The sequence below is a fragment of the Rhinoderma darwinii genome, chromosome 5 (genome assembly GCF_050947455.1).
Source record: "Rhinoderma darwinii isolate aRhiDar2 chromosome 5, aRhiDar2.hap1, whole genome shotgun sequence".
NCBI classification, from domain to species: domain Eukaryota; kingdom Metazoa; phylum Chordata; class Amphibia; order Anura; family Rhinodermatidae; genus Rhinoderma; species Rhinoderma darwinii.
In genome coordinates this window covers 318,230,138-318,243,302 of record NC_134691.1, presented here as the reverse complement: position 1 = coordinate 318,243,302, position 13,165 = coordinate 318,230,138, and the positions used below count along the sequence as shown (strand labels likewise).

Below are 13,165 nucleotides of genomic sequence, written 5' to 3'. Positions count from 1 at the left end.
AGAGATATAGTACAGTGTAGAGATATAGTATAATGTAGAGATATAGTGTAGTGTAGAGATATAGTATAGTGTAGAGATATAGTATAATGTAGAGATATAGTGTAATGTAGGGATATAGTACAGTGTAGAGATATAGTATAATGTAGAGATATAGTATAGTGTAGAGATATAGTATAGTGTAGATATATAGTATAATGTAGAGATATAGTATAATGTAGAGATATAGTATAGTGTAGAGATATAGTATAGTGTAGAGATATAGTATAATGTAGAGATATAGTACAGTGTAGAGATATAGTATAATGTAGAGATATAGTATAGTGTAGAGATATAGTATAATGTAGAGATATAGTATAGTGTACAGATATAGTATAGTGTAGAGATATAGTATAATGTAGAGATATAGTATAGTGTAGGGATATAGTATAGTGTAGAGATATAGTATAATGTAGAGATATAGTATAATGTAGGGATATAGTATAGTGTAGAGATATAGTATAATGTAGAGATATAGTATAGTGTAGAGATATAGTATAATGTAGAGATATAGTATAGTGTAGAGATATAGTATAATGTAGAGATATAGTATAGTGTAGAGATATAGTATAATGTAGGGATATAGTATAGTGTAGAGATATAGTATAATGTAGAGATATAGTATAATGTAGAGATATAGTGTAGTGTAGAGATATAGTATAATGTAGAGATATAGTGTAATGTAGGGATATAGTATAATGTAGAGATATAGTATAGTGTAGAGATATAGTATAATGTAGAGATATAGTGTAATGTAGGGATATAGTACAGTGTAGAGATATAGTATAATGTAGAGATATAGTATAGTGTAGAGATATAGTATAGTGTAGATATATAGTATAATGTAGAGATATAGTATAATGTAGAGATATAGTATAGTGTAGAGATATAGTATAGTGTAGAGATATAGTATAATGTAGAGATATAGTACAGTGTAGAGATATAGTATAATGTAGAGATATAGTATAGTGTAGAGATATAGTATAATGTAGAGATATAGTATAGTGTACAGATATAGTATAGTGTAGAGATATAGTATAATGTAGAGATATAGTACAGTGTAGAGATATAGTATAATGTAGAGATATAGTATAGTGTAGAGATATAGTATAATGTAGAGATATAGTATAGTGTAGGGATATAGTATAGTGTAGAGATATAGTATAATGTAGAGATATAGTATAATGTAGGGATATAGTATAGTGTAGAGATATAGTATAATGTAGAGATATAGTATAGTGTAGAGATATAGTATAATGTAGAGATATAGTATAGTGTAGAGATATAGTATAATGTAGAGATATAGTATAGTGTAGAGATATAGTATAATGTAGGGATATAGTATAGTGTAGAGATATAGTATAATGTAGAGATATAGTATAATGTAGAGATATAGTGTAGTGTAGAGATATAGTATAATGTAGAGATATAGTGTAATGTAGGGATATAGTATAATGTAGAGATATAGTATAGTGCAGAGATATAGTATAATGTAGAGATATAGTACAGTGTAGAGATATAGTATAATGTAGAGATATAGTACAGTGTAGAGATATAGTACAGTGCAGAGATATAGTATAATGTAGAGATATAGTATAATGTAGAGATATAGTATAATGTAGAGATATAGTATAGTGCAGAGATATAGTATAGTGTAGAGATATAGTATAATGTAGAGATATAGTATAGTGTAGAGATATAGTATAATGTAGAGATATAGTACAGTGTAGAGATATAGTATAATGTAGAGATATAGTATAATGTAGAGATATAGTATAGTGCAGAGATATAGTATAGTGTAGAGATATAGTATAATGTAGAGATATAGTATAATGTAGGGATATAGTACAGTGTAGAGATATAGTATAGTGTAGAGATATAGTACAGTGTAGAGATATAGTATAGTGTAGAGATATAGTGTAATGTAGGGATATAGTATAATGTAGAGATATAGTACAGTGTAGAGATATAGTATAGTGTAGAGATATAGTATAGTGTAGAGATATAGTATAATGTAGAGATATAGTATAGTGTAGAGATATAGTACAGTGTAGAGATATAGTATAATGTAGAGATATAGTATAATGTAGAGATATAGTATAGTGTAGAGATATAGTACAGTGTAGAGATATAGTATAATGTAGAGATATAGTATAGTGTAGAGATATAGTATAGTGCAGAGATATAGTGTAGTGCAGAGATATAGTATAGTGTAGAGATATAGTATAGTGCAGAGATATAGTATAATGTAGAGATATAGTACAGTGCAGAGATATAGTATAGTGTAGAGATATAGTGTAATGTAGGGATATAGTATAATGTAGAGATATAGTACAGTGTAGGGATATAGTACAGTGTAGAGATATAGTATAGTGTAGAGATATAGTATAGTGTAGAGATATAGTATAATGTAGAGATATAGTATAGTGCAGAGATATAGTATAGTGTAGGGATATAGTATAATGTAGAGATAGATATAGTATAATGTAGATATATAGTATAGTGCAGAGATATAGTATAGTGTAGGGATATAGTATAATGTAGAGATATAGTATAATGTAGAGATATAGTATAATGTAGAGATATAGTACAGTGTAGAGATATAGTATAATGTAGGGATATAGTATAGTGTAGAGATATAGTATAATGTAGAGATATAGTATAATGTAGAGACATAGTATAATGTAGAGATATAGTATAGTGTAGAGATATAGTATAATGTAGAGATATAGTATAGTGTAGAGATATAGTATAGTGTAGAGATATAGTATAGTGTAGAGATATAGTATAATGTAGGGATATAGTATAGTGTAGAGATATAGTATAGTGTAGAGATATAGTATAATGTAGAGATATAGTATAGTGTAGAGATATAGTATAATATTAGTAGGGATATAGTATAGTGTAGAGATATAGTACAGTGTAGAGATATAGTATAGTGTAGAGATATAGTATAATGTAGAGATATAGTATAATGTAGAGATATAGTATAATGTAGAGATATTGTATAATGTAGAGATATAGTGTAGTGTAGAGATATAGTATAATGTTGAGATATAGTGTAATGTAGGGATATAGTATAGTGTAGAGATATAGTATAATGTAGAGATATAGTATAATGTAGAGATATAGTGTAGTGCAGAGATATAGTATAATGTAGAGATATAGTATAGTGTAGAGATATAGTATAGTGTAGAGATATAGTATAGTGTAGAGATATAGTGCAGTGTAGAGATATAGTATAATGTAGAGATATAGTACAGTGTAGAGATATAGTATAATGTAGAGATATAGTATAATGTAGAGATATAGTACAGTGTAGAGATATAGTATAGTGCAGAGATATAGTATAATGTAGAGATATAGTATAATGTAGAGATATAGTATAATGTAGAGATATAGTGTAATGTAGAGATATAGTATAGTGTAGAGATATAGTATAGTGTAGAGATATAGTATAATGTAGAGATATAGTATAATGTAGAGATATAGTATAATATAGAGATATAGTGTAGTGCAGAGATATAGTATAATGTAGAGATATAGTATAGTGTAGAGATATAGTATAGTGTAGAGATATAGTATAATGTAGAGATATAGTGTAATGTAGAGATATAGTATAGTGTAGAGATATAGTATAGTGTAGAGATATAGTATAATGTAGAGATATAGTATAATGTAGAGATATAGTATAATGTAGAGATATAGTATAATGTAGAGATATAGTATAATGTAGAGATATAGTATAATGTAGAGATATAGTATAATGTAGAGATATAGTATAATGTAGAGATATAGTGTAGTGCAGAGATATAGTATAATGTAGAGATATAGTATAGTGTAGAGATATAGTATAGTGTAGAGATATAGTACAGTGTAGAGATATAGTATAATGTAGAGATATAGTACAGTGTAGAGATATAGTATAGTGCAGAGATATAGTATAATGTAGAGATATAGTATAATGTAGAGATATAGTATAATGTAGAGATATAGTGTAATGTAGGGATATAGTACAGTGTAGAGATATAGTATAGTGTAGAGATATAGTATAGTGCAGAGATATAGTATAATGTAGAGATATAGTATAGTGTAGAGATATAGTATAGTGTAGAGATATAGTATAATGTAGAGATATAGTGTAGTGTAGAGATATAGTATAATGTAGAGATATAGTACAGTGCAGAGATATAGTATAATGTAGAGATATAGTATAATGTAGAGATATAGTATAATGTAGAGATATAGTATAATGTAGAGATATAGTATAGTGTAGAGATATAGTATAATGTAGAGATATAGTGTAGTGTAGAGATATAGTATAGTGTAGAGATATAGTATAATGTAGAGATATAGTACAGTGTAGAGATATAGTATAATGTAGAGATATAGTATAATGTAGGGATATAGTATAATGTAGAGATATAGTACAGTGTAGAGATATAGTATAATGTAGAGATATAGTACAGTGTAGAGATATAGTATAATGTAGAGATATAGTATAATGTAGGGATATAGTATAATGTAGAGATATAGTATAATGTAGAGATATAGTATAATGTAGAGATATAGTACAGTGTAGAGATATAGTATAGTGTAGAGATATAGTATAATGTAGAGATATAGTACAGTGTAGAGATATAGTATAGTGTAGAGATATAGTATAATGTAGAGATATAGTATAATGTAGAGATATAGTACAGTGTAGAGATATAGTATAGTGCAGAGATATAGTACAGTGTAGAGATATAGTATAATGTAGAGATATAGTATAATGTAGGGATATAGTATAATGTAGAGATATAGTATAATGTAGAGATATAGTATAATGTAGAGATATAGTATAGTGTAGAGATATAGTACAGTGTAGAGATATAGTATAATGTAGAGATATAGTATAGTGTAGAGATATAGTATAGTGCAGAGATATAGTGTAGTGCAGAGATATAGTATAGTGTAGAGATATAGTATAGTGCAGAGATATAGTATAATGTAGAGATATAGTACAGTGCAGAGATATAGTATAGTGTAGAGATATAGTGTAATGTAGGGATATAGTATAATGTAGAGATATAGTACAGTGTAGAGATATAGTATAGTGTAGAGATATAGTATAGTGTAGAGATATAGTATAATGTAGAGATATAGTATAGTGCAGAGATATAGTATAGTGTAGGGATATAGTATAATGTAGAGATAGATATAGTATAATGTAGATATATAGTATAGTGCAGAGATATAGTATAGTGTAGGGATATAGTATAATGTAGAGATATAGTATAATGTAGAGATATAGTATAATGTAGAGATATAGTACAGTGTAGAGATATAGTATAATGTAGGGATATAGTATAGTGTAGAGATATAGTATAATGTAGAGATATAGTATAATGTAGAGATATAGTATAATGTAGAGATATAGTATAGTGTAGAGATATAGTATAATGTAGAGATATAGTATAGTGTAGAGATATAGTATAGTGTAGAGATATAGTATAGTGTAGAGATATAGTATAATGTAGGGATATAGTATAGTGTAGAGATATAGTATAGTGTAGAGATATAGTATAATGTAGAGATATAGTATAGTGTAGAGATATAGTATAATATTAGTAGGGATATAGTATAGTGTAGAGATATAGTACAGTGTAGAGATATAGTATAGTGTAGAGATATAGTATAATGTAGAGATATAGTATAATGTAGAGATATAGTATAATGTAGAGATATTGTATAATGTAGAGATATAGTGTAGTGTAGAGATATAGTATAATGTTGAGATATAGTGTAATGTAGGGATATAGTATAGTGTAGAGATATAGTATAATGTAGAGATATAGTATAATGTAGAGATATAGTGTAGTGCAGAGATATAGTATAATGTAGAGATATAGTATAGTGTAGAGATATAGTATAGTGTAGAGATATAGTACAGTGTAGAGATATAGTATAATGTAGAGATATAGTACAGTGTAGAGATATAGTATAGTGCAGAGATATAGTATAATGTAGAGATATAGTATAATGTAGAGATATAGTATAATGTAGAGATATAGTATAATGTAGAGATATAGTATAGTGTAGAGATATAGTATAATGTAGAGATATAGTGTAGTGTAGAGATATAGTATAGTGTAGAGATATAGTATAATGTAGAGATATAGTACAGTGTAGAGATATAGTATAATGTAGAGATATAGTATAATGTAGGGATATAGTATAATGTAGAGATATAGTACAGTGTAGAGATATAGTATAATGTAGAGATATAGTACAGTGTAGAGATATAGTATAATGTAGAGATATAATACAGTGTAGAGATATAGTATAGTGTAGAGATATAGTACAGTGTAGAGATATAGTATAGTGTAGAGATATAGTATAATGTAGGGATATAGTATAATGTAGAGATATAGTATAATGTAGGGATATAGTATAATGTAGAGATATAGTATAATGTAGAGATATAGTATAATGTAGAGATATAGTACAGTGTAGAGATATAGTATAGTGTAGAGATATAGTATAATGTAGAGATATAGTACAGTGTAGAGATATAGTATAGTGTAGAGATATAGTATAATGTAGAGATATAGTATAATGTAGAGATATAGTACAGTGTAGAGATATAGTATAGTGCAGAGATATAGTACAGTGTAGAGATATAGTATAATGTAGAGATATAGTATAATGTAGGGATATAGTATAATGTAGAGATATAGTATAATGTAGAGATATAGTATAATGTAGAGATATAGTATAGTGTAGAGATATAGTACAGTGTAGAGATATAGTATAATGTAGAGATATAGTATAGTGTAGAGATATAGTATAGTGCAGAGATATAGTGTAGTGCAGAGATATAGTATAGTGTAGAGATATAGTATAGTGCAGAGATATAGTATAATGTAGAGATATAGTACAGTGCAGAGATATAGTACAGTGTAGAGATATAGTGTAATGTAGGGATATAGTATAATGTAGAGATATAGTACAGTGTAGAGATATAGTATAGTGTAGAGATATAGTATAGTGTAGAGATATAGTATAATGTAGAGATATAGTATAGTGCAGAGATATAGTATAGTGTAGGGATATAGTATAATGTAGAGATAGATATAGTATAATGTAGATATATAGTATAGTGCAGAGATATAGTATAGTGTAGGGATATAGTATAATGTAGAGATATAGTATAATGTAGAGATATAGTATAATGTAGAGATATAGTACAGTGTAGAGATATAGTATAATGTAGGGATATAGTATAGTGTAGAGATATAGTATAATGTAGAGATATAGTATAATGTAGAGATATAGTATAATGTAGAGATATAGTATAGTGTAGAGATATAGTATAATGTAGAGATATAGTATAGTGTAGAGATATAGTATAGTGTAGAGATATAGTATAGTGTAGAGATATAGTATAATGTAGGGATATAGTATAGTGTAGAGATATAGTATAGTGTAGAGATATAGTATAATGTAGAGATATAGTATAGTGTAGAGATATAGTATAATATTAGTAGGGATATAGTATAGTGTAGAGATATAGTACAGTGTAGAGATATAGTATAGTGTAGAGATATAGTATAATGTAGAGATATAGTATAATGTAGAGATATAGTATAATGTAGAGATATTGTATAATGTAGAGATATAGTGTAGTGTAGAGATATAGTATAATGTTGAGATATAGTGTAATGTAGGGATATAGTATAGTGTAGAGATATAGTATAATGTAGAGATATAGTATAATGTAGAGATATAGTGTAGTGCAGAGATATAGTATAATGTAGAGATATAGTATAGTGTAGAGATATAGTATAGTGTAGAGATATAGTATAGTGTAGAGATATAGTATAATGTAGAGATATAGTGTAATGTAGAGATATAGTATAGTGTAGAGATATAGTATAGTGTAGAGATATAGTATAATGTAGAGATATAGTATAATGTAGAGATATAGTATAATGTAGAGATATAGTATAATGTAGAGATATAGTATAATGTAGAGATATAGTATAATGTAGAGATATAGTATAATGTAGAGATATAGTATAATGTAGAGATATAGTGTAGTGCAGAGATATAGTATAATGTAGAGATATAGTATAGTGTAGAGATATAGTATAGTGTAGAGATATAGTACAGTGTAGAGATATAGTATAATGTAGAGATATAGTACAGTGTAGAGATATAGTATAGTGCAGAGATATAGTATAATGTAGAGATATAGTATAATGTAGAGATATAGTATAATGTAGAGATATAGTGTAATGTAGGGATATAGTACAGTGTAGAGATATAGTATAGTGTAGAGATATAGTATAGTGCAGAGATATAGTATAATGTAGAGATATAGTATAGTGTAGAGATATAGTATAGTGTAGAGATATAGTATAATGTAGAGATATAGTGTAGTGTAGAGATATAGTATAATGTAGAGATATAGTACAGTGCAGAGATATAGTATAATGTAGAGATATAGTATAATGTAGAGATATAGTATAATGTAGAGATATAGTATAATGTAGAGATATAGTATAGTGTAGAGATATAGTATAATGTAGAGATATAGTGTAGTGTAGAGATATAGTATAGTGTAGAGATATAGTATAATGTAGAGATATAGTACAGTGTAGAGATATAGTATAATGTAGAGATATAGTATAATGTAGGGATATAGTATAATGTAGAGATATAGTACAGTGTAGAGATATAGTATAATGTAGAGATATAGTACAGTGTAGAGATATAGTATAATGTAGAGATATAGTATAATGTAGAGATATAGTGTAGTGTAGAGATATAGTATAGTGTAGAGATATAGTATAATGTAGAGATATAGTACAGTGTAGAGATATAGTATAATGTAGAGATATAGTATAATGTAGGGATATAGTATAATGTAGAGATATAGTACAGTGTAGAGATATAGTATAATGTAGAGATATAGTACAGTGTAGAGATATAGTATAATGTAGAGATATAGTATAATGTAGAGATATAGTATAATGTAGAGATATAGTACAGTGTAGAGATATAGTATAGTGTAGAGATATAGTATAATGTAGAGATATAGTACAGTGTAGAGATATAGTATAGTGTAGAGATATAGTATAATGTAGAGATATAGTATAATGTAGAGATATAGTACAGTGTAGAGATATAGTATAGTGCAGAGATATAGTACAGTGTAGAGATATAGTATAATGTAGAGATATAGTATAATGTAGGGATATAGTATAATGTAGAGATATAGTACAGTGTAGAGATATAGTATAATGTAGAGATATAGTGCAGTGTAGAGATATAGTATAATGTAGAGATATAGTATAATGTAGAGATATAGTATAATGTAGAGATATAGTACAGTGTAGAGATATAGTATAATGTAGAGATATAGTATAATGTAGAGATATAGTACAGTGTAGAGATATAGTATAATGTAGAGATATAGTGCAGTGTAGAGATATAGTATAATGTAGAGATATAGTATAATGTAGAGATATAGTATAATGTAGAGATATAGTACAGTGTAGAGATATAGTATAATGTAGAGATATAGTGTAATGTAGGGATATAGTACAGTGTAGAGATATAGTATAATGTAGAGATATAACATACTGTAGAAATATTGTATAGTGTATTTCTTCCTATTTATTGGTATAATTTCTTTCCATGTGTTTAATATACATTTGCCTTTCTAAGCACAAGTTCTAGCATTATGTGCGTATTTCAGAACATACTTGCTAGATTAGTGAAGACAAATGATGAATCTCCTGACAAGTTGGAGATACAGTAACTTTTATCATCAGATGTGTAATGATGCAGTTTATTGTCAGTCCCCATGGTAACGTCACAATTTTAGTTTGTGAACGTTTAATATAATGCGGCATGCACTCAATCAATTTACGTAAGCTTGGTGGGTGTCTTAAAAGGCAAGTTCTATGCAGATGATAGAATTATTAGACATTATTTTTAAAATGCCGGTGTATTAGCACACCCTATATTCCTAGGTATTTATACACATGTGTGTATACATATATATATATATATATATATATATATATATATATATATATATATATATATATATATATATATATATATATAAATAAATTTAATGTGTGCATCAGTCTGACCCTGACTACACGGCAAGAAGTACTCCATGTGCTCACAAACATCGCAACCATGTGGGTTTGTTGATCATCTCAAAGCAAAAAATTGGCATTAATATAGATTTGACCTCCCATCAGCCTCTACTCTTTTAGAAAGGTTTCACAATAGATTTTGGCTGTGGCTGCAGAGATTCACGTCCATTCAGCCATAAAGGCATTAGTGAGATGTAAGTAAAAGTCTGGGTCACAGTCGACGTTCCAATTCAGGTAATGGATGTGGTTGAGATCAGGTCAGTCAAGTTCTTACGAAATTCAGCAAAGCAATTGGGCTAAAAAAAAAGAGAAGACTTTCCCTGAATAGTTGCCACAAAGTTAGAAGCATTCAGTTCTAAATTTGTCCATTATCTGCTGTAGAATTGACACAACTTTTCACTGCAACTATGACGTCTATCCCAAACCATAAAAAACAATCCCAGACAACATTTCCCCCTCCTCCAGCGGCAGCACCATGCATTTAGGAAGGCAATTTCTAAATCCAGATTCAGTAGGAAAACATTACTCATAACTCCAGAAAACATTTATCCACTGTTCTAGAGCAGCTAAGCCGTGTGGAAACCATATCCATGAAGTTTCCACCAAACAGTTCTTGTGTTGTTGTTGTCGTAAGTTGAGCAACAATAAAAATTGTATGTGCAACATGATTCACAAATTATCGGTCTGTCCCTGTAAGTTTACGCATGAAGGCCAAAAAAAAAAAATCACTTTTCTAAGTTATTTTTTGATTCTAGACAACCCGTTTAAATTGTATTATTGATGCAGGGAAATTTTTGGAGCCACCCTAGCATAGAATATGGAAGGAGACAAGAACACTTGGAGTGGACCACAACAGCACCTATGAATTAGGATGGATACATATAGCTGGTGCCAAATAATGTTACTATTGTGGTTGCCCCCACCCACCATGAAATTCTTGTAAAAAAATTATTTAAAAGGTTGTCCCGTTGAGACAACCACTGTCCATATGTCCTATTCGAGCATATGGATGTCTTAGAAGGGGCCCCCCAATTCTATCAATAATAGGTTGCACTCTGCTATGTATTACGTGGGTGCTCATATGTTTGAATGAGTGCCATGTGTCGCCACAATTTTCCTGCAGCAGTCACCTACCTCTTCCCCTGGATAATTGCCGGGGGAATCAGCAGCTGGACCCATGGTGATCCATTGATTACCAGGCCATTTGTATTCTAGAAGGCGGTCATAATATATTTAATAATAATTTTCAAGTATATCATATATAGGGCTGTATATATGTAAAGATATAATCAGTTATTTTAGGCTGATTCATGTTCCTTACAAACTAATATAGGTAATATTATAAATTTTATATGATCCTTAAAGTAGTCCACATATATTTGTACATTGAATTAGTAGGTCATTTATATACAATTTATGTTTTAGTTTTAATGGTCCTTAAGGAGTAAATAAAATCATATTCCTATTTCAACATGATTTATTTTAGCTTTTACTGGTACGATTATGTAATATGAGCTTGTAATGAAGCTATTATTCTTCCAATAACTAGTTTAATAGAATTCTACCATATTCCGCTGAAAATTATTGTGACGCGATTTAGTTTTTTGCTGTGGAAATTATTTCAGACTTTTATCGTTTTTGTTACTTTTATGTTATTGATAATAATAATAATAATAATAATAATAATTAGAATAATAAATGTAACAATAATAATTAGAATAATTAATATAACAACAATATTAAGAATCATACTCATAACATTATTTTTATTGTTAACTAGAAAAAGCGTGTCGGTCTATGTGAGTTCATTGGATTTGTTCCAAGGGTGCCCAGGAGTCTAATCCATGCCCTTATATTTTCTTGGTTTACGGAGAAATCGCTAGTAGTCCTATATACCCCGGCAGTTATACACTGTTTATTTCAATTTTAACTTCCTAAACAGCTAAACCGGTAGGAAATGGAGTCATAAGACTGTGACAGAGCCTGTTGATTAACAACATTGGCAGTTTTATTACCAGTTAGCCATAGACTATCGTTGGATCATAATTGAAAACAGTATCATGCACGAAAGCCCACTCATTAGCATGCTGAACATGATGTGCTCTATCAGCTTGCTGATGGGCCTGGGTTCAGGTAGGAGTCTCTGTGCTTCTGAGAGCCACCTGTCTGATCTGTTGCTGAGAAACCCCGAGTTTGCTGAGGAGTTTCAGCAGCTCGAGCAGCAGTATGTCACATTTGATCAGCTTGCAGTTGGGCAAGAGGAGCCTCTGCAGCTAGTAATGCAGCTTTTCTCCTGGCCATCAGTAATCTAATTGGTTGCTATGGGTAACCTCCCCCTGTACCTTCCCATCTAGGATTATTTTATAAAGTGCACTACCTGCTACTACCAGATAAAAACATCTTTACTATAAAAGTGAGTGTCTGTATTTGCTTGAATAGTATTGGATCGTGATCATGTGATAATGGCTGATATCGGAGAACAACAGTAAGGTCGGGACCTTTACGAAAACCTTCCTGAACACGAGATGTACCTATGTGACAAATTTGGGGTCAAATAGTTCAGGTGTTTGGATGCCCATAGAGGACGACAAACAAACATTCGCTATAATGGCTGATAACTGAGAACAATGGCAAGGTTGGGACATTCACAAAAACTTTCCCGGACACCCGATCTACCTAGGTGCCAAATTTGGGGTTAAATGGTTCAGGCGTTTGAATGCCTTTAGAGAACAAACAGACATTGACTTTTATAATATAGAATAGCAGAGTTCCCCGGCTTCACACTGGTCTATTTGTTTGTTGTTTGTGTGTGTGGTTAAAAACTTAATTTCTTACTGATATGAAGCCGACATATCCAATAAAGTCCAAGTGCAGGTTCCTTTTTGGAGGCATGACTGGTCTGAAAGGGGTTCAATTTATGAGAATGCTGAAATCCAGTATAGGTGCAGTTTGTTTACGATGAGTAACAC

At 29.4% G+C, this 13,165-nt stretch overlaps 1 protein-coding gene across 2 annotated transcripts in view; it reads left to right on the top strand.

The window, feature by feature from the left end:
• Window positions 1-13,165, top strand: part of GPR158 (G protein-coupled receptor 158) — a 195,534-nt gene that overhangs the window by 36,353 nt on the left and 146,016 nt on the right. The window lies entirely within an intron of this gene.